Source organism: Ischnura elegans, chromosome 4 (assembly GCF_921293095.1).
Source record: "Ischnura elegans chromosome 4, ioIscEleg1.1, whole genome shotgun sequence".
NCBI classification, from domain to species: domain Eukaryota; kingdom Metazoa; phylum Arthropoda; class Insecta; order Odonata; family Coenagrionidae; genus Ischnura; species Ischnura elegans.
Window position 1 is genome coordinate 82381166 of NC_060249.1, and position 23790 is coordinate 82404955.

General features: G+C 36.4%; 1 protein-coding gene across 1 annotated transcript in view; it reads right to left on the minus strand.

Annotated features, from left to right (window-relative positions):
- Positions 1–23790, minus strand: part of LOC124158176 — a 746399-nt gene that overhangs the window by 164941 nt on the left and 557668 nt on the right. The gene's annotated exons all lie outside the window — the stretch shown is intronic.

A 23790-nucleotide genomic window follows, 5' to 3' on the forward strand; every position in this document is an offset into this window, starting at 1 on the left:
GTAAATGTATATAAGAGGCAATGAGAGGAGTTTTATTTTTAACGCAAGGTGCGCTTTTGCAGAATTTATAACCTGAACTGAGCTTTATAACTATCACCAAAGAGCTGGTCCCTTAGGGTTATCTTCACACTCAAAAAAAACTTCTAATCTTCAGCAAATCAAGATAGACGGTATTCCGTCGAAAACATGAGGAGAATAGCGTAAAGAAAGCCAATAAAGTGGTCACGCATGAGGAGCCCAAAAAGACTTCTGAACGTCGCTATCGTGATTCAAATCCATCGATTGCATGACTATTTTCCGCTTAAATTTCCGTGACCACTGTAATGTCAGAATGCAAACATGCAAAGCTTGATTTAGACCTCTCCAACTCTACAGTAGTTGTTTTAAAATGCTGATTTTTCTTGATCAGTTTGCTCAATACAGTGCTTCAGAAAATTAGCGCCAACCATACCATGGCCAGTACATCCATTGAAGAAATACAGTCAACTTACTTCTGTGTCACATGACAACGGGATTTTAAAGTTATGTAAAAGGAATAGTAAATCTAGTTATTTAAAACTTTATCTAAAACGGCGTTATAAATATTAACTTTTCAGCCAGATGAATATTTTCGAATCCAAGTGAAAACCAAAATGGTAAATAATACAATTTAATAACTGTCCGAAAAAAATCCATTTTAAAATGATCACCCAACTTAAGCATTTTTTAAATGCGGAATACTCTCTGTGAGTACCGGATGATTGTCCAAAATTTTAAGACTATGCCAAAAATGAGAACGCTGAAATCGATTCAATTAAATTTCCATAAATACAAAATCTGTTCTTAGATATTAGGCATTCCCTGATGAAATATTTTGCGAAAACGAGTAAAAGTTTTGAACAACTCTTCTCACCTACAAAATATTACAGCTGAATCACCATTAACTCAAGAGTGATTGTAACATATTCAACTAGTAATTAGTAAATTTTCATATGGCGACTGCGTACGTGATGTAGTGTGAGAGTAAGAGGAAAGATAGATGTCACAAGGGTATCACAGCTTATCCCCTTTTGTCCAAAAGATTAGTAGAGCAATTCTATCACCAATACGGGGCAGAAAAGGCAAATACGCCGGATTTCGCTAATGACGATTCCATATCTTGTTAACGGGGATAACCTGCACTGATTACAACCGTTTCAGAGGAAGGGATTACTAGTTAAGTTTTTAAGGGCGAGATTGGTATTACCCATACTTGCCATTGCACATTTAGCCTCTATCTAAACTTTACCGAACATGTTTAGTCACTCTCCTCACACTTTATTACACTTTTCTGACTCCGTGGGCGCTAAAAGATATAAAATAACATTATTGCACAATATCAAAGCATAAAAATTTGCTAAAACATATTTTTTTCATATATTATACCAAATACACATATCAATTTGTTAGATGTTTGTTAGATTAGTTATATATTGGCAGGATTTTATTTGAATGCTTAATTGAAAAAGAGATCGCACATAAAAAAACGAGATAAGAGATAATTTTATAGTCATTGAGTAGATCCCAACCGTATAGCCATCGAAGTGCCGCTGCGTGTCTTATGCCTTTCCCTTAATTGTGCTGTATTTACACGGCTTCTCATGCATAATTATAATATTTATATCATTTACTGTACATTATAAAAATGTGTTTATAAAAAAGAGAAACTGTCCTTATTGCTTTTATAGTAATTCAAGTCTATGAGGCTGAATGTTCCGTTTAAAGATTCACCAAAAATTGATAGCATTAGGATAATAGCCATCGAGCGCCTTTACCATAAAGTCTGTGGGTGTGCTTAATCAATCTTTACTACGATTACTTGTCATTCAAATAGCCAGAAAGAGTTCTTTGAATGAGAAAAAGTTTTCATTAAAAATATTAAGGCAGTCTGTTGATTGAGCTTAAACTGCCGGAATATCATACAGAGCCGTAAATGGTAAAGTAATATGGGTGATGGAATATAAGCATTGACAACAGGACAGTAAAATATTAAATGCAAAGTCAATATTGTCATCAACCATGGTCAAATAAAGTAGGCTCCTCGGAATTAAATTCATGGACAAATTCAAATTATTATGACTCAAACACAGATTGATTATGAAATTACCTATATATCTATTTCATACCGTACTGTTTAATCACAACTTGATTTTTACCGTACTAGTATTTTGACGGGGCACTTACAACGCTGGCCTCGAAAGCGAAATGTTTGTGGGCCAATTAGCGCATCTAATTGCAATGGGTGTAGTAGCCTAATAAAAGCTGCAATTGAGCAGCATGTATTTAGATATTATTTTACACGTGATGATAGATTAAGGAAAACGATTGATGGCAAATTAAATATCACTCTGTTCTTTTCATGAGAATTATGACGGATCTTAGTTAATATTTTTTATATCAAGCAGCTAATCGCATGAAAATATAATAATTGTGCATAGTTATAAAATCATCAATGCATACCTAAGAAGTAATAATAATAAAAACGTTAATGGAGAAATAAAAGCCTAAAAACGAGAATGTATCCATAATATGAATCTAAATTTCATTATTTACGTCTTGTGATTTCTTACGCAATACAGGTTCCACGTTCTACTGGAATATTTTTATTTAGAATAAGGGATCTCTCCACTATGATACCGATAAATTATTATGCATGGCACTGGAACTAAGGGAATAAGTTTATGTCTCATATTTTCTCTCCATTACACTGCTTAATATCTTTAAAGCCGTAGAGGAATATAAGAAAATCTGGTATGGTGTGGTATTTGGAGGGGGAAATACATCTAAGATCATCTATGCCAATGAAGGAAAGGTTGGAGATAACCTGACGTCGGCATTAGTCAGCTCCTAACAAAAAGCCATAAGATGGCCACAGTTTTACGTCCCAGCCGACGGAGGGAGTTCTTTACTTAAGGTGAACTCCACACATCTCTCAAGAAGGAATCGGGTAGTCGATGAAAATCTCCGCTATTTCCTCGACCAAGGACTGTAGGAAATGGTGCAAATTTGATATGGCGATGGAATAACGTAACATATGCATGTTGATAACAAAAACACAACTATGAGAAATAGTATGTCAAAAATTGACGGAGGGGTACGTCGCATGCTCTCAACATTGCAGCATAAAGAGGGAATCGAATTTATGTTCGCTATTCGTGAGTTTAGAGCTGTGTGAAAGAATATGAGTCACTTGTAAAATGTAGTTAAAAAGTTTATTTAGTGAATGAAAGGTATAGTAAAAAATTATCACTCAATATACTTACGAGGCAAATGCGAACTTAGTGAATGAATCGGCAATTTGCCTTTTCAGCACGTGTATCTAGGCTACGAATAATCTCAATACAATGCCATTGCTTTGCTTGAAAATGAAAATAGGCTTACTAACTGTACATTTTAACAACACGAGTCGTCAGCAAACAGGTATCAAGTAGAAAACTGCCTATTTCTCATCAGGCTACTTTATTTTGGAATCTGTAGAGGCCCAGAATAATGTAAAAGTAATGTCGAAACAGTACATGGTCAGAAATGCCACCACGTGTCTTTGGTATCTTATACATTTCAAAATGAAGTATCTATTTCATTGAGACAATACTGTGTATCATTCAAAATTTAGGGATGCATATCAGAGTAACCTGCCTCATCATTTGTCACCAGTATCGTTATCTATGGTTGCGTGATCGAAATGGTGAATTTACAAATGAAGCTTAAAGCTTCCCTTCAGTCTACTTGGAGTACAGTATCACATAAGTAATTTGCATAGCGTTGATGTAAAAAGAGTTTTATATAGCGAAATATTTTTGCTCAAACGTCACACCTTCTGGGCATATGCCGAGACGATTTCAATTATTACCTATTCTTGAGTATTGTAAGATCTCAAACATTTATAATGGTATAAATTTTACCTTACTGCGAAGTAAGTCAATACGGGTACGAGACATATTTTCACAACAATACCGAGCCGGGTTCAGATGACCAGTATCCAAGGATCGTGGTCCTACATCCGATGGTTTGGTTTTTAAAGTGCTCTGTCTCTTGCAGATACTTCCAAAGGGAGCACCGCTATTTCCTTGAACAAGGGGGACAAGGCGTAAAATTGAATGGGCGAGGAAATGCCGGAGGATATACATTTTCCTGGCAAAAGAATAAATTCTCGCTGCTCAAAAGGGAGGGGTTGTCGTGTCCTCCACTCCGGAGTGGGTAAGGTGATAATGTGGTGACGTCGATGGCGGTGGAGGGTTGTAGGGGGTGGGTAACGCCGAAGGGGGTTTTTCGATCCTTCAAAGAAGGCGGGCGGGAACTCGTAGGAGTCATTCACCTGTAAATCAATTTCCTCAGCCGTGACGGTGAAAGGAGAGAAGCACAGGCTCAGACTCGGTCAATCCTCGGCCGTGCGCCGGTCTCGCTGGCGATACTCCGACCGCTGCCCAGTGCGTTATCCCCCGAGAACTTGGTGCAACGTTTCACTCATTTCCAAGGCGGGACTACTTTCTAGTCGTCCAGATATTTCGCACCAAATAGGACGTGCACTTTTCAAGTTATGCCGGTCTTTTTAAGGTGGTGGATTACTCGCATGAAACTTATGCAACTTGTCCAGGGTTCATAAAGTACACTTATGTTAAAATTCGCCTATTTCTCAAAAGGAAAAATTAGCCCCTATTTTCTTGGATTTAAAATCATTTACATTTGAGACGTAGGTGAAGGACAGTTTAAAAAGTAACCTCTTTTGTGTCCCATACGGAATTTATTTAAAAAAATACAAATATAAAGTGGTTTCAGCCTTTTCCAGCCAATATCAAAAGATGAACCCGATAATGAATGACCTGAAAAGGTCGAAACGGGTTGAGTTGTTTTAATAAACACTTTGTAGAGTACAAATATTTTGCTTTTATATATAACATGCCACCATTCCACAATATGAACTCGCAAACCATTGATTTCAATAAGTAAGAGTTTGAAAGGGTCAACTATTGAAACTATAAAAGCGGAAGTTTTTATAGGAATATTATGTCACGGGAAGAGGGATTTCCGCTTGACGGGTCTTTTTTCGTGGAGTTATAATTGATGAAATATTAAGATATGATTTTCATATTTTGAGAGCAAGCAGAAAACATCCTTGTCAAAATAATATCATTCATATTAGTGTTGCATTAAAATACTTGGTATACGATAGGTCACAAATTATCCATGTCCCGTTATATCCATCAAATCCCTGGTAATTTTCTTCCTTGAGTAATTCTTTATTAGCCCTAAACACTTACTCTCTAAACTTTTACTCTCCAAATTTGTGCTAATGCCTAATTTGAAAACCCTACGCAAAATATCTTACAAAGGAAAATATTATATTTGACATGCAGGTGTCTCCTGACAAATGCTTACTAGATATACCAAGAAATTTGATGATACCAATGGTTCGAAACAGATAATAATAAGTCAGGTAAAGAGCCAAAATGCAGCCGGTAAATGGGAATACCTGTGCAGGTTCTCTCTACTCACTGCCACGACACGAATAATTGTATAAAAAGAGGCTAATGTAGATGATGGGTATATGAATTTTGATGATATTTTTGTGTCTTTCAAGCGCATAAACTCTTCAGGCACATAGGATTAAACCAAGAGAGGCCATGATTAAAGAAGATAAAGAAAGACTGTACGTCCATACTGTGACCATAAACAAGCCATAACGCATATTTAAAAATTTCAAGAACTCTTGTGAAAGAAAACCTTTTGAAAAATACCCAATAATACCGTCGTAGCTAGCAAAGTAATACTTAATGCAAGGAAAAGGTTGGGCAGTAACGCGTATCGTAACAAGGATGACACAACAAAGGTACAAGTAACATTTGATTACAATATTTGACCCCTTTGCAAAACATTTGTATCTTACCATCGATACGTTAATTAGGCCACAATTTCTAGAAAAGTATGTAAACTGATTAATTGAAATATTGCTGAATGGAAATCCAAACAGTGGATTAGAAACTGCTTTTATGGTAACCTAAGTTAACAGAAAGGACTTTATACCAACATTAACATGGTTAATATATTAATTATTAATAAATATTTTATGATGAATACAGAAAAGTAAGTAAATCAAAATAATTAAATTATGCAATTGATAAGACTTGAATGTAAAATAAAATCAAAATAATTCAGAGAAAAAGAATAAATAAAGATATGCAGCAGCTATGCATAGTTTGCGTCGAACAAGAGCGATAACGCAACATTTCGGATAATACTGCGGATTTTCCTCGGAATAAATGATTATTTCGATCGGCTTTAGCGGAAAGACAACCAATGAAGCATCTGCTGCCGTGTAATGGCATCCGTTATTCCAATTAGCAAGCTGCCCAACGCACATATACTAGAATAACGAATGTAAGCCTCTTGTAAATCCAAGCGGGAAATATGTTTCTATCACCTAAAAAAAACTCGTTTTGGGTGTTCAAATTTTTGACCACTTCGCATCAAAAAAATCAATTCGCATGGCTGATTCCTCATATATCACTCTCCCAAATACCACCAAAAACCTAACTTTGATGGCAAATATGTTACTCGACCTGAAAATAATCTGGGTCTCGAAAAAAATGACCTAGGTTCGCATTTATGATGAAGATAAATTATTGAAGAGGAAGTCTGTCGTTTATATTAATTTCAACTTAACAACTGAAATAAAACTCAACCATGGAAAACGAAAGGTTTCTCTTCCTCTGGTCATTCCTGATTGGTAATTTTAAACGCCGCGAAAACTTTGACATTGGTCGCAAAAACCGTTAAATGTAACGGTGATTTTTATTCTAAGGGCACTGAAAGCAATTCAAATACTGTTTCATTGAAAAGTTTTGTAGGTCATAAAAATTTCCGTCTATTTTCAAATGCTATCCAAGCACGTAGAATTAGAGTTATTCACGTTCATAGCTTCGCGACCTAACCTCAACAGAAATCCAGAATGAAATGGCATAAGGAAATTTACTAGCTCCCTCCGATTTTTACTGGTACATGGAATTCACATAATTAACACCCCTGCGGAGTACAGTTTACATATCATCTTACCAGCTCTGATAAAATATTCTTGCACCGCATTCATGACTTTAATTAGATACATACAAGTTCACGCATTGTTACCTTTACATTGTCCACCTCCGCAGGAATCTTAGGAATTGCTTGAGAGAGCTTTGAGTTATGCAAAGAAAACCATATTGCTGGCGAGTATCCAATGCATCCAATAATGAGACTTTTGCGGGTATAGGCGAGTGAGCTCAAGGGCAACAAATAGGTTCGGAGCACCCGCATTCCTTGGCTGCACCTATCTAGCCCTAACCACTAGTAGGATTATCGTCAAGGGAACGGATCGCTTCAACGCCCGCCTCCAAATTGAACAACGGATGCTAACTTCATCAGGCATGACACTATTATTTCATTCAATTCCTTCACATTGTCTTCATACATTGTGCTTCAACCCATCTACCTTTGCATCATCATCACTGGTCAACAATCGCAAGATTATTTTACCGCGATTTTTAACTCAATTGACCTTTAAGCTAAATTTTCACACTTACGTATTTCATACCTTCCAATTCCATATTTTATTGCTACATTTATTTAATATGCGGTTATATCCTATATAATATTATATTCCACCATCTACAAATCAATCGACTTTAGTCTTCATCAGACCTTCATGCCTCTAATTTTAACCGATTTCTTGTTTCGCCTACAAGGTTTTCACGAGGCTCTTCTTCTCTCTCAATCTTTCTAGGACTTCCGCATTACTTACTCCGCCGATTCCTTAGTTCCTGAAATATTCTTCTGTAATACTATATTTGAAGAAATTTCCACCATTGATTACTTCATTACTGTCAATATTCATACCTCTTTTCCGTGGAGAAACATACACCAAATGTAGGTTCTTAAAAAATGTTCCTTTACTTCCATGTTTATTTTTCCCGCTGTTAGTAGGTTTCTCGTTTGGTGGAATTATCTCTTTGCTTCGGCTATTCTGCTGTAGTTTATAAAGCAAATATATTTATATAAAACAAAAACACAATTTCCACCGTGAAAATTGTTTCCTTAGTTCCATACTTTATTTATTATTCTTATCAAATTTTCCGTTTCTGAAAATTGAATTATATTTTCACTTCACGAGGGATATGTTAACTTTAAGCGATACACCATTACTCTGTTTTACACTAAATTATATTTAATTGGTTTCTTAAACGAAAACAATTCGCTGTCGCCTCCTGCCCCACCAGCAAAAAGCCTCCACCAGTGCATCTCAGTCCCTGCAGCACCGCTACAAGCTCCTCTTCCTTTTTTACATCCAGTTGTTTGCTCCACAGTGTAGCCTTTTCCACCAGTTCGACCACCAACCTTGAATCCAAACACGCCCTGTTCAAATATCTGGGCGCAGTGCATACACGTACAAGGCCGAGATCACGCCATCCACAACACATTCACAAGCGCTCAGTAGGCTCCAGGGTCGGACCAAGTGATTTCCAGAGGGTAAACCATATTCGAACGGAAATCTACATACAAAATACTGCGAGCATGCATGCTGTAGCGTCTAGAACACTAGTACCCTAGCGAAGGTATGAGAGCTTGGCGAATCGAATAGAGGAAGGATAGTAGAAAATGGGTTTTATGAATTACGGATAAAAGACAAAAATATTCATGGAAGCCACAAGCTAAAGATAAAGGTACACGCACTCCCTCTGCTTATATCCTGGCGATGAGCTAGTTCAAAAGTAGATATGTCAACTTCAAACTTAAACATGATTGCCATAATAATTCTCAAAAAAAGCGTCAAAATTAAAGTGATACGTACCTTAATGAGATACTAACAAATTATTTCTACCTTAAAACAGGCTAATTCAATATTTCCCCCCCACATGACTTGGCCATGCGATCCATTTATAGTCCAAAATGACGCAGTATTAACCGACAATTCCCTAAAAATTTTGTATTCCTGATCCTAAGATTTGGGAAACGTGTTATTAATGAATACCCAGCAATTTTAAAGTGTATACGACATAAATACATTTGTCATGATTTGATTTTTATTCATGTATACTTTGACCTCCATGTTTACAGAAACATTAAACCTTTCCTGAAAGTTTTATATATTTACCCTGTGTACTAGGTTGTGGTAGTAGTATGTGATATATCGTCGAAATGAAATAAAATCGACAATAAACAATGCCATTGTCTCAAAGATTTAACTACAATGTTCACGTTTTTTTATAATAGTTCTATGCTATCCTATGCGAAGGGAAAATTTTGGTGAACCAAGCATAGGACGGAAAATTGGGACAAATAGGGACCACGAAAAAAATAAAAAAGTCGTGAAAACATTCACGGAAGCAAACCAACGAGAGAAATATAGACCACCCACATTCTACACACATGAGGAGGAAAAAGGGGCTTCAAAATACATACTAAACGCACACGTAACAGCGAATACATGTCTCGACGTTAACCCAAATGCATTCATTACGTGGGACCCGCGCAGCGCAGAAATGCAACGAAAAAAATGAACGAACTCGTCGAGCGGAGGATACCGAGGTAAAAAAAAGCGTTCAAGGGATAGGGAAAGGGAGGCCCTGGAGAGAAGGAACGGACTGGGAATACCAAAAAATGTATTGAGGGTGGGAGGAAGAGGTGGAGAGGGGAGAAAAAAGTCGACTGCGCTTCAAACACCTGTGTACGTACTATGTTTGCGCAATTTCTCTTTTTCTCACGTCGCGTCGCTCCCTTCCTGGCCTTACCCACCCCTGGTCTATTCCTCCCTTTCTTTCCTCCCGCTGCTCAGGCCTCATCTGCGAGAGAGGGTTAGGTGTGCTTTTTCCTATCGCGTTGACTCCGTGCCCCTCCGAGGGAGACCAAATAGAACTTATTTACCGCGCGAATGCACTCTAAATAGTGGGTGTGCGGGGAATACGGGGCCCGTTCGTATTAAATTCCGCGGGTTACGCGTCAGTTTTCGTGTGTCATTCTGGGATTGGAGGCATTCCTTTTTTCCCAAGGTGTGCTTAACTGTGAGAAACATTATTGTTCAGGTCGACCAAAAATGCAAATATGAAAATTCAAAAAAATAACTCCATTTGCTTTCGCCGATTTAAAAAATCACTTAGCGTGACATTTGAAATTGAATGTATATGTTCGTGTGATTATTCAAGTATTTGATTACGAATATATTTCGGGAGTTGATTGTTTTATTTCTCATCAAACATAAGCGATGATAGAGATATTTAAAACGTCGCAAAGTTAAATAAAAAAAACTAAAAAGACGGATATTATAAATTTCTAGCAAACAATTCATTTTTAAATTATTTGCCAACAAAACTGGGTTTATTCAATCTGACCCAAAATAAAAATTCACAAAAATGAATCGTCAGATAGAAGGGAATAATATTATCAACTACATGAAACAGCCTTCAGGTAATTGCTCGTAAATAATAATAAAAAAGTACGAAAGCGAATGATTTCATGGAAATATTGGTAAGAAATTTAATCTGGTTGGAGAATTGGAACCCTAAGCTTCATTTAACTTTAAAATTTGTAGAGGAACCTGCGACCTTTCATTCCAACATTTGGAGTCAGTTATTATTAACCTTGGGCACCTTCTAATTTTTACACTAATGCAGAAAAAAGGGCGGAGAAGTTCTGTAATTGTTGCGAGATGCTCTTGAGGATTATTGAATAATCAGGAAAATTGCACAAATTAGCTAGCTAATTGACAGTAAATGGTAATTCCCTGCACAAAAGCCAATTTAGCAAAAGATAACCCTTTCATTTAATCAAAAAATAAATACTCAAGCTTAGCAACGGCTAGTATTAATGAATTTTAAAATATCATATTAGAACGGATGCGCCTGTGTTTATTTTTGCATGAATAATAAAATATATTTGCGGAAAACTTGAAATCATGAGTGTAAAACTATATCAACGGCATTTATAAGCGTTTGCTTCATATTCTATCTTTCAGTTTCACGAAACCATTTGATTTTCATTTTAAGATATGACGTATAATTCATTCATTAGATCAATTAAATTGATCTGAATCAATTAACCTTGCGAGGCCATAACCATTCAAGTGAAAAATAAGCTCACCAAGAATTTTTATTTCAGGTGTCGACTCATACGTTTCTTCCATCCTTTAAAGGCGGAAACACAAAAAATTGTACAGTTCAATTGCCAACTGAAGAATAAAAATTAGGGAGAGAATTATTATGAACCTACGCATAATCGATGCTTAAACTGGCAAGTTCAGCAAGTGAAATTCCGCAATCACGATGATTTTGTGCCTGTAACTGTGGATATCTAATGCTCAATATTACAGACATTATTTTACTTACAGTAGCATAAACTGCTAATTCGTGGAAATAAAGATGATAATCTTCCATTTTAAGAAGCAAATGGATTTCGTCGGACGACCTAATTCGCCTGGAATCCTTGTCTGAGGCAAGAATGGAATTCACCTCGATAATGCGAAGCCAAAATTATCCTCGTCGTCGAGCTCCTCGTCTTTGACTAATGAAAATGAAACAAGGTCTGCAGCAAGCCGAGCAGTGGAGTATGTAATTCGAATTGTAATGCGAAAACCCTCAGTGGAAAGAGGCGCACCTCACTGAATGCATTCACGACCTTTTCAGCCACCAAGATAGTTTTCGAAAAACCAAAGACCTCTGAGGCTCCATCACGGCTACAAAAGCTGTTTTACTCAATGTGTTGTCTTTGAATAGCTCCCTAAATGAATATTTTTAAATATCCTTGAGTCAGAGGAGATGTCACTAAAAAACGTAATTAGCTGCACTGATGACCATTTTCATGATGTTTATGAAACGTTGATTCCAGAGGGTTTTTTTTATGTTTTATTTGCCATCATTCATATTAAGTTCGATTACAGACTGAATAAATACAAGCCAATTTAAATTTTGTTTCATTACAAGCTATCTATAAACGTTCACCTCCTTTAAAAAAAAAAACAATGGTACTTCTCAAGGGCATGTATATGAGTTCCTAACTTTATCCATTCTCTTTTCCTTAAATTATTCAAAAATGTATAATTCACAAATGGCTATGTTTTATAACTTACTGTTATATTGGTAAAATAAATTCAGATTAATAACAGATTTAATAAAAATGTAGTTTCAATACTGAGGAAAAATGAGATTTGACAGCGAAAACTGGTTAAATTCCTTAAAACATAGGAAATATAAAATATTACCACAGCCCATGAAGATGCGATGAGTGACAAAGACATCAAGATACAAGTATGACAGATGTTTCAACACGTTTTTTATAGAAAAAAGTTGACAGAAGGGAGAATGGGAAATAATTTAATTCGTATTTCAGCATGTCCTGTTGCATGTTTTATCCATGCCAAGTGTATTCCCTTACATATATTTTATCACCATAATTTTTAATATATTTATTAATTTAAATAATGAAAAAAAATCCACCAATGTGCAAGTGTAATGTCTTCCTCTTTTGTAGAAATATCTTCCCCTAATACATCAAAATAAGAAGTAAGGTAAGAAGAAATCACTTCACGAAGCCACTTAAACTCTCAGTGCTTGTTATTGATGCAGGCGCGATTGTATAACCGCGAGGGCTGAAGGTTTCTTTTTTATAGTTTTATATGTAATAGGATCATTCCATGTCAACTCAACCTGGGTCCCACGCCCACCATCTCAGATTTGGTTCATTCTTCCCTGTTGCTAGTTTCAACCTAAGTTAAGAAAAATCCAAAATATTAAAGACCCATTGCATGAATTTTCTAAGATATGAGTGTTTGAAGTCAATGAGGCGCACACGAAAATTCTGCCCACCAGTCAAATTATTCAAAACTATCATACTTGTGCCTCTGTAAAACCTAAGCCAAATGAGCCAAGCAAGTAAAACGTTTAAAGGGTATAAACATGCTGCTATAGTTTTCAAAAATGTTATCAAAATGATTTTCACTTGAAAACATTTTTTCTATAAATGTTCAAAAATTGCACTTTTGACAAAATTCGACAAAAAAATGACATTTTCAAACATGCAAAAATCACATGTATCACATGAAAGCTATAACACTCTGTAAACATAGTTAAGACCACCAAATTTAAAATAGACTGTTTTTTGGGCAATTTGAATTTATTTGTTGATAAATCTTATGAAAATGGTCATTCGGCTAATGTCTTTTGTTTAAAAATGTTTATTTTTCAATTTCTAACAACAAAAAAGGGTCACCAATTAGGTGACTGAGTTTTTCAATAACTTGCACTATTCTCCTCTTTTAGGAAAATTAAGGCTGAAGTTGCTCCCATGATTGATAGTGCTTATACGACTGATTTTAGTTTTAAAATGATGGGCTACAGCACTTATGTTTCAAGGCTTCCCCCTAAAAGTGACTTGAATTTGAGTATTGAGGATCCTGTAAACCCCTATCATTCTTTAAATTTAACAGCAAATCTATTTTAATTTTCCAAAGAGTATAAAATGGCTACATTTTAGCAAATATATGAATTTACTAGATATTTGCATTTAGGCAAAAAACTGGTTGAATATTTGAAGAATAAGTACATACCTCTGACCTCTTATCCTATAGAAAGTATTCCAGGCCTTCTCAATTGCAGTGACTGTGCAATCTGGCAATGTGTGCTGCCTTCCCGTGATGGTCTTACGCACTGCTATTTGCATTAACACATCACTTAACATTATCCAGCACAAATACAAATGTTTTTGGCTACATGTATGAACTAGGCTTACCATCAGGTGCCATGAAATACACATGAATTTCACTATCCTCAACTGTTACAACAATACAGCCAATGCACCATCTGTTTTCATACACAGCAGCGACATAATTTGAAAAATATTACAAGCCATACTTTTTTTGGCAGCCATTTTTAAAAGGGCGGCAGGGCAAATTTTGACGAAAAACGTGGTTTGCATAAAGTTTAATTTCGAAGTTATTTTAAAAGATACCAGCATAATTAAAAAAAACCTTTGTGTCCATCATAAAATGAACTTCATGACCCATTTTTTTTTTATTTTCCTGGCATAAAATGCAATAAGTCACAATATTTCCGTAAAAACTCGGGAAAAAGTTGTCAATACTAAAAGAAGATCATAAAAAGAGCTGAGAGGTATACCTTGCGCAGCCACTTAAACTCTCTCAATTCTTGTGCAATCGTTATTGATTCAGGCGTGATGGTAAAACCGCGAGGACTGAAGATTTATTTTTTACATTTTTTGAAGAGAAATGTAATCCAGTGGCTGCCGGACTCTTGAGCACACTCTTTACATTACCTACATTGCTCGTGTCTCTCTCCTTGCTTTCTAACCCCCTATACATTCGCTTCATTCTTACCATTTCTCTCACTCCTGCTGACTACCTTCCGTGCCCTTCATCCATCGCCTTCCCTTTCCCCACTAAGCTTTCATTCCTCCCTTTCCAGTCCCTACGTCCTCTTTACGGATAGTCACCGCACGCGAACCCCCTTCTTCCCCTTCCAATTTTTTCCCATTCCGTGATCTCAATCCTCGAGTTTCCTTTCTTCATTTTTTTTATATCGCCACTCCTGAGGAAAAATGGAAGGGACTACTACCCCTTACCCCTCTCCCTTATACGACACACTCCTCCGTTTCAACTCTCATCTTCGTCCCTCTTAGGTCTTTTAATGAGCAGTGGTGCCAACCATATAGCGAGGCAGCGTTTTTCGACGCGTCGAAAAAATCCGATCCCTCCCTTCCCTCCTTTTTTTCCCACCCGGCGCGCCCTCCGGGGGAAAACATAATTAGAACACGGGAAAAGGGAGAAAAGAAGCCAAGGGGAGTGAGAGAAAATAAAATAAAAAGAAAAGCGACCCCCCTCTCTCTCTCCTTTTCCCTCCCTTCAGTCGTTGCTTTTTCCTGCCGGAGGATTTTAAAATGAATTTTCATTTTTTACGGGCGTCGTGAATCAGCAGTTAATATTTTTCGAACGTCTGCTTTACTTCGCGGTATTAACGGTGATATTTCACAGGGGGGAGGATTGAATGACGGAACCAGAGGTGCAAGGTTAATTTTTATGTGGGTGATGGCAGATGCTGTATGAATGAAATGTGTCTTATGCAAAGCAATGGGAAGACTGATTCATGTAAGATGTATTTCAACCATCTTGAAAAGGGTGTTTAGCACTGATTCAGAATTTCCCCATCCATGAGGGTGATCACAAATGTATTTGCTACAAAATTCCTTTGAGCTGTCATGTTGTAGCACAGCAGGTAATACAACTTTATTTTGGTGTTAGGTAACAACGACTTGGTATTGTTGCGTAATACCGGGACCATTCCACACCAACGCGAGCAGCAGTTGACTGTATTCAACGGTGTTCGGCAAGATGTTGTGGAACATATTGCAATGATAAATGAAAATGAAAAACTTTGTGTATAACCATAGTATTTATTATCGTACGAAGTGTTTCAACGAATTACCTTCCCCATCATCAGGCACAGGAAGGTGATTCGTTGAAACGCGACGTACGATATTAAATACCGTGGACATACCCAAGGGTTTTCATTTACATTTATCACTGCAATTGACTATTCACCTCTCAGATTTAGATAAACATTGGCACAAATGATTGCCTCCTGAAGTAAAAAATACCTTATGACGCATTTTGTGAAAATAAAACTGCAGCAAAATAACGCATATTTTCAAAATGGCTTTTCTCGCGAACCCGAAATATATGATGCTACACTTTCTGGGAAAGAATCGACATAATATTCACATGCTCAATGATTGATTGCTGTGATAATTTTTCGAGAAATTTCAAAATATAACCTAAACATTGCTTCAATCGTTCTTTGATCTAACTATTCTTTGATAATAATAAAAAAGTGATAAATTGTTCATACTTATTTGGGTATTGTATGATCTTAGGTTTTCCCGGCGAATCAGGTGCAGAAAAATTTCTCGGGTTTTCCACCGGCTAATGTTCTCCATATCTACCGACGTTTAGAGTAGCGACTTGCTGTTCATCCTTAGAGTTTCTTATTTGGCTATTTCTTAATTTAAATGTTAAAATAACACATTTAATTTTTTTAGGTTGGTACTAAAGGAGAGAAAAAGTTACAAATATCTGGGAGGAATACCCTCCTGAGCCATTGATGACGATATTCTAGATTACTCTTGTGTTTTATTTTTAAAATTTTGTAGGACGATAGGGTCTTGGGGCCATGTAGCCATAGGTCGTTCGGTGAAAACTGTTTGACGAATGCGTTACCAAAACATTTAAATGGATTGCTTAAGACGACCATAGGGACATATAAACTAAACATTGTCGCGTCCTCTCATCGTCAGGTTGACAAGGGGTGACTCAAACTTAGGATCTTGACTAACGCTGAGGGTTTTTGGACGCAAAGGTGGTCCTCTCGGAGGGACAGTATCCGTGAGAGATGAAAGGTACGGAGTTTGCCGCAAGGAGTATATTTTGAGACTGTTGATTGTTGAAAAAGAGTGATCTCCTCCCTCGGTTACTCCGGGTCAAACGTAGAGCTTCCCTTCCACGGCCCTGTGGGTGCCCGCTACGCAGGCCCCGACTCTTGACGAAAAGACCTCGAATGAATGATGCGTGCAGTTTTTAGGTCATCGCGGCATCCGACCCCCCTCTGTACGTTCTAGAACTATCCACTGGTGCGCCATTATTTTCTGAAGAGTGTAAACGCACAGGCAATCAAAAAGTGAATCCCACTGTCAGCAAAATCAGCATAGTACAGGCATCGAGGCCTTCCTTTCAGAAAAGCGCACACGAACCGTTTACCAGAAATTAAATCCCAACTATCTGCACAATCAGCACCGTACAGGCATAAAAGAAAGTTCCAGAGACTTACGCAAAAAGGGGAAAAAGACGGATAAAGAGGATGCATAGACCGGAAATGGAATAGACAAAAAGAATAGACACGAATAAAAAAAAACGTGTGTGAGAACTTTATCGATTGAAAAATGAAGTCGGGATGTAACAATATATTATACAATATCGTAAGCAGAGTTTTCTGGGTGAAAATGAGTTATGATTAACGCAAAAGATATTATTGCTCCTCATAAAGGTCAAATGTACTTCTATACAAAAAACATTTCTTGCGATCAATATAACCAGAAAATGTCATTCTTGTGGACATTTTGCTTCAATGCGCCGCATAATGAGACAAACGCTTAAACTCGTGTCACATTCCCATTGTTTCCGACGAGAAAATCTTTGATACTACCACTCGTTACGATGCGAGGATAAGGCAAATGGCAATAAGAATACTCGAAAAACACTGGTTTCGTGTGGTAGGACCTACTTGGACAGACTACCCAAATGGGGTCGGTCGGAGTCGGGTGTTTTTAGTAGGGGAACGAGGGGAAGAAAGTTCCTTCTGGGAGAAAGGAAGGGAAAGAAAAGAACCCTGGTTGGGGTAAAAAAGGGGAGTCACGCAACCAGCTCTTCACTTGTTTCGCCACGGTGACCTTTTCCGTGCTCGAGAGCCAATGAGAAACGGATCGAAGGGAAAGGAAGTCTACCTTGAAGGAGCAACTGCTCTCTCCCTTCTCGCCTACCCTTTCTTTCCTTTTTCTGTCTCCCCTTCAACGTGAGTACGGCGATGACGCGGGGTGAAAAAGAGCGGGAGACAAACCCCTCTTCCCCCATGGAGACACTTGAAAGCACCCTTTACTCTCCGTTCCCGCCTTATCCCCACCTTCGTACACACCTCCGAAACAGGAACTTTCAATTTCCACCGGACTCAATTGATAGATACATACTGAATCGAAGAGTGTACGTGGTGGAAGATCTTCATATTAGCAATGAAAAACACTTTTTACTTCCACAATACCTTTAAAAATTAATACTGGTTTCGTCCGTTACGTCATTATGAATTTAAATAAGGTAAATTATGTACTGCCTCCCTCAATTTATTTAAAATAATTGTAAATTATGTAAAGTGATGTACATGATAATGGTGTTACAGCGGAAAATTGTGTAATTTTTTAATAAGTTTTGGGAGTAAACAAATGTTTTTAATTGCTAAGATTTTGTTTTCACCCCCACTTTTAGGAAACACGTACCTCTTGCTTGATCGGACATATTTCGTCTTTTTGGTGATAAGTATTAATCATGTTGAATAAAAGTAATAGTAACGGGAGTAACATCCTTTATCGAAGAAGTTGAAGTAATTAAAACTTGGCGTATGGGAGCTGTTGCTTAAGGGGAGGTGGTGGTAGGGCTAGGTTGTTTCTTGGGTAGTTGGGTTATCCTTTGGTTTATACTTCACGCATGACTTACCAACATTCGCGCGGCCTGCTATGCAGGATAGATAAATATCTGTCAAACATTTTTAATTACATTACAATTTGGTTTGACAGACTAAAGTTATTAAAGAAATTAAAAATTTGCTGTTTCCACATGATGTTTCATTCATTCCGACTATGGTTTCATTACAAAGTGACATTTTCAAGGTCCGGATTTTTTCCAAGGGCCTAGAAAATGTAACTCTGTAACGGAGTCATGGTCGGAAAGAATAAAAGCCAGAAACAACGAAGTTTTTATTCCTCCATTTCCACCTTGAATACCTTCAAACTTTTATTTTTCCCATACGTTTTGTTCGTCTACCATTATGGTTTCAACGTCACTGTATAAAAATCAAGTTGGCTATTTTACACATTTAGAAAAAATGCTGCCAGGTAATGCCGGGTAGGTTGTTCAGAGGATTGTATATATATTGCCTGTATCTCACATTTAAAAATAAATGCTTCTGAAAAAACGACGAGCTATAAATTTAATGACAGGTAAAGAAAAGAGTTACAGATGAATCATTATAGATAGGTTTCTGTAATATACCTACTCTGATCATATTGAAATTGTCAACCCTAGTCAATATTTTCATGTGTTGCAAACCTGATAATTCATATCCCAGCAAATTTTCAAAAGTAAAATATTTACAATTGAGCTACAGTAAAATGCTAAGAGATGTGGGGTATTTTATGCATACCCTGGCAAATTTAATATCAAACCTTTGTTTTTACAAGAGATATCAGCGGTAAAATATTTATAAAAAAACTACAGCTGGTAGAACAAAAGTGGTCAGTCGTCTAAGGTAACTTAACGAAAACGTGCACACATAATTTTCATGAAAATTCCTAAAAAATATTCTACTAACTGCACTTCATTGATGGACGGTTAAAAAACGAATCGCTAACTGCAGAAAGGCATCATGTCTAAGACGGCCAATTTTTCTCTTTTTTTATGTAAGTTGTTGCTGGGTTCAAGACTAAACTTTTCCCACTAAAAGGAAACGTTATGCTAATAGCACCGAACATATGTTTCCATAACATATTTTCTTTTAGTAGGAAACGTTTAGTCTTGAACCTAGGAGCAACTAAAATGAAACATAAATAATTCTTCCTACTTGTTCGTGATGCCTTTCTGCAGTTAGCGATTCAAATATACCATCTCTTTTTTTATTCCTGGATTTTGCATTTAGACGACGGATTTTCATAGCATTTTTAGTCTCAGTAAATTCTGAGAATTAGAAAGGCTTGAAAATTTTTCTAAATGCTGTTTAAGACCATAATATGCATGTGATATAGGAAAAAACTGATTTCAGACGATTCATGGCTGATAAATAATTAAAGTATAAATAAAACTAAGGTTCGTTACCAGTAACCTTTTTGAAAATATGTCGCATTGATTGAAATAATTGCTCTTATGCTTTATGAAAATAGTTCTACGGCCGGGCCACAAGGTTGGAAAAATAGTGACTCAACAACATATGCATTGAATTATCATTTTCTGTGAGCTGCAATTTTTCTCTGTAACTTCAATGGACTCATTAAATCCGTGGATGGCAAAATGTTTTCTCAAACCCTACGAAGAGTATCATTCTGTTTATGAAATCGTGCAATCGCCCCTGTTCCTCCTTGAAGGTCCGTCGGGGCTACCCTCAACTGCGACCTCCGCCATGTTGGAGCAGACTCCACCATTCTCCCCCACTGATATGTCCTCCATTCCCAAGCCCACTCTTGAATTACCGGAGTAAAGAGAAGGCGAGAATGGCCACTTCGATGAGTGAGCCATGAATTCTTCCTTCGTGGATATCGTATCGCCTCAACGTCTCACCGAGCATTCCATCAATGGGCAGAGGGCGATGGAATCCTATCGCCATTTCACGTGATGTCGGCCCTTCTCCTATTGTTGTGAGAGAAGCTTGTGAAGTGAATCTATAAGGCTTGAAACTTGAATGAAATGAAGTTTACCGTAAGCGTAATTCCGTCGATACAACAAAAAATTAACAAGACTGTATTGAAGTGGATTAAACGTTATACAAACGTATTTTTCACGTTAAATTCAACGGCATATACATCTTTATTTTTCTTTTTTTCTAATCCTTATTGAGGTGCAGCGAAATATTTCACAGAGTTTTAAGAATTGATGAAATAGTAAGATTTGTTACGTAACTCAAATATTATTACTACGGTATAGGACAATAAAATGGATATATTTTGTTGAATAAATTCAACCTGATAGTAATCTTAAGTTTTTAATATTTGAATCCTTTGAGGGAATAAAACACATAAGTTTCAAATTAATATAAAAAAACCCCCGACGATAGTTTTACATCTATTCACACCGTAACAAACAGAAATTTTTGATTAAGAAAATGGTTTTGGAGAGCATGAATAAATATGTTTCACACCATTTCAAAGGTTAAAACTTTTTATATAGGATTCTACAAATGATCTGTGAATACAAGCATTTGGTAGCTAGATAAGTATTTCTAATAGGCTTAGATGTTATATCTTTTTATTTTTTTGCGATATGTACTGATAACTGTTAATGATATCTTCATAATTCATGAGTTAAATTATGAACGGGTCTCTAATTTCTTTTAAAGTGGTTGTTCCTAATAATTAATAAAACATACTGCACAATTCCGCACGTAAAATTTCATATTGAGATGATGATGCATAGCTTATTTTAATATTTAACATCTCCTATTTTATACTGTTTTTGAGATACTACCAACTCAATAAAAAATCCCCTTCATCAACATATTCCATTTTAAGTAGCAGTTAACCCATTAATGCCCAGACGTATCTTTAGATACGTCACACTTTACAAATTCCTAAATACTCTGTGGTTTGTTGTTAATGCGATTTCTTTACGTAATATGATAGAATAGAGTCTTCAAATAATATACAAGTGATTTAGATTATTTAAGCCAATATTTGCAATTTTTATGCTTACTTACACATGGCTGGTCATGAACTACTCAGAAATCGCTACGCTATGGTCATATGAAAATTAAATTTTCACATAAACCGTTGAGTAATCTGAATCCAGTTTTTACCTGTTTTATGTTAAATGTATAAGGAATATTATCTTTTTAAAGATATTCATTTTTCTTTCAAGCTCATCGCAAAACTAATCAGTAAAGTTTTGACGTATCTAAAGATACGTCTGGGCACTTGTGGTACTAAAAATTCAAGTTTTGACTTATAGGTATGCTTCATTCTATTTATTGATTAGATGAATAAGTAATAATTTTATAAACCTAATTATGTGATAGATCGAGGACAGTTTAATATTCCTGCTATTTCATGAAGTATAATATTGAACAATTAGGTAAATACAGCAAAACAGGAATTTTCTCAGAATTGTTGTGCATCCTCATTTGAATTGTGATAAAGTACCTACATTGGAAGCAGAAAATGACTCAATATTGGATTTCTGGAATTGCAAAAACTCGCAATATCAAGTTGCCTATCCTGGCACAGTAGCGGATACAGAAAAGAATTCAAGGGGGGCACAAAAGATATCTTGAGCTATCTTTACTTGCATCGTAATGAAAAATAATCAAATCACGTGCAAAGTTTAGGAAAGTTTTATTTAAAATGATTATAAACAAGGCATTATTATTATTATATATATTATATAATTATTATACATATTATATAATTATTATATATACAAGGCAATGCCATCTTATGATATGAAAGAGTTGCAATTGTAGTTCTGCCCTGTTAGGCAATGTGGTCGGCCATGTAAGAGGGGGGCGCGCTCCCCCTTCGCCCCCCATATGTATCTGCCACTGTCATGGCATTACTTGTATTCTGTATCGCCGACGGTGGAATGGATTGATTACTTTGTTTCTCGTTCAACTTTCCCCTGGCAATAATATCCAATTTGCAAGCTTGAAATCAGTGTACGAAATAAGCAACTTTGGTGAACACTGATAAAGAAACTTAGTACTACGCTCCATCACCAAAAACTCTGTACTTTGATTTCAAATTCGAGTCTCCGAAAGATATACCTGACATAAGGAAGAATCTGCGCTTAAAGACTTTTCAACCGTCTCTTCTGTAAATACTTTTTTGTTACTTTTGTTTCACACCGCTTTTTACCGCTATTTACCGCTGAGAAGAGAAGACGTACCTTAGTGATGGAGCAGGCGTGAAACAAATATGAAATAGCTCAAACATCAGCGCTGTCAGCAGATAAAATTCAAGACAAATTTTATGAACAATTGTTAAAAATGTTAGTACACTCTTAGTACGTACAAATCGAAGTGATTTATGAAGTGTTTGGAATATTGCTTCTCTCAGGTCACCGTCTACTTAGTTGATGGCTTTATCGGAGGTCATCTCCAGACTGCACCATCGAAATACTTTCTCAGTCAATGCGAAGGAACAGGTTTGAAGAAATGTTTAGGTTTCTGCATCTGGCAGATAATTATTATAATGGGAAGAATGATGGCAAGGATAGGCTATATAAAGTTCAACCTTAGTTTGAGGTTTTGAACTAGACTTTCAAAATTGTAAGCGCTGGAGAATACTGTTTGGTGGATGAATCAATCAACCTCTACTATGGTAGATATGGCTGCAAGCAATGTATTAGAGGGAAACGAGTAAGATTATGGTTAAAATTATGGTGTATTTTCGAATCAAGTCAGCCATTATCATGCTGTAGCCAACCTTCAGAGAACAGATCTTGGTCAAGGAGATGTACTTTTAGGACTAGTGGATGAGTGAAAATTACCACCACGTACAAACATATTTGCTGACAACTTATTCATATCAGAATTGATTAGCATACATAAAAAAATGAAAACTCCTGTTTGTTATTCTGTTTCCGAAATGCCAGTGGCGATCGCGGACTACAATTCTCACATGGGTGGAGTGGACCTGTGTGATCAATTCCTGGCAAATTCCCGGACAACAATTAGGAATAAAAATGGTGGTTCAAATATTTCAGATGAGACTTGGATGTATCAGTTGTGCAGGGATGGATACGGTATAAAAAACTCGGATACAGTATCACACTGATGTAACATTTCAAAATGCAAATGTAAATTGTTCACGTTATAAAACTATAATAATACTCAAAATTATATTATTTGATACATAATAATTCAAATTCAAGTATTAAAAACTACTGATGAAGGCATGGGTAATGAATTATATAGCAAAAACGTGCATAAACACAATTAAATGATAATGTGCATTTTTGACCCCTTAAGTGCCCAGATGTATCTTAAGATACGTGTAGGATTAAGTACTATGCAAATGTTAGAGATTTTTTAAAATATTTTTTCCCGCATCAGGTATGATGCCTAATCATAATTTAAGCAAAAAAAGTAAAATTTTTAGAAAAAAATCTTCTGGGCATTAATGGGTTAAACATTTTCCCCAGCATAGCAAACCACATCAGGTGGAATTAGAAATAAGCTATCCAGTGCAGAAAAAGGCATTTTTCATTTGAGCTATTCA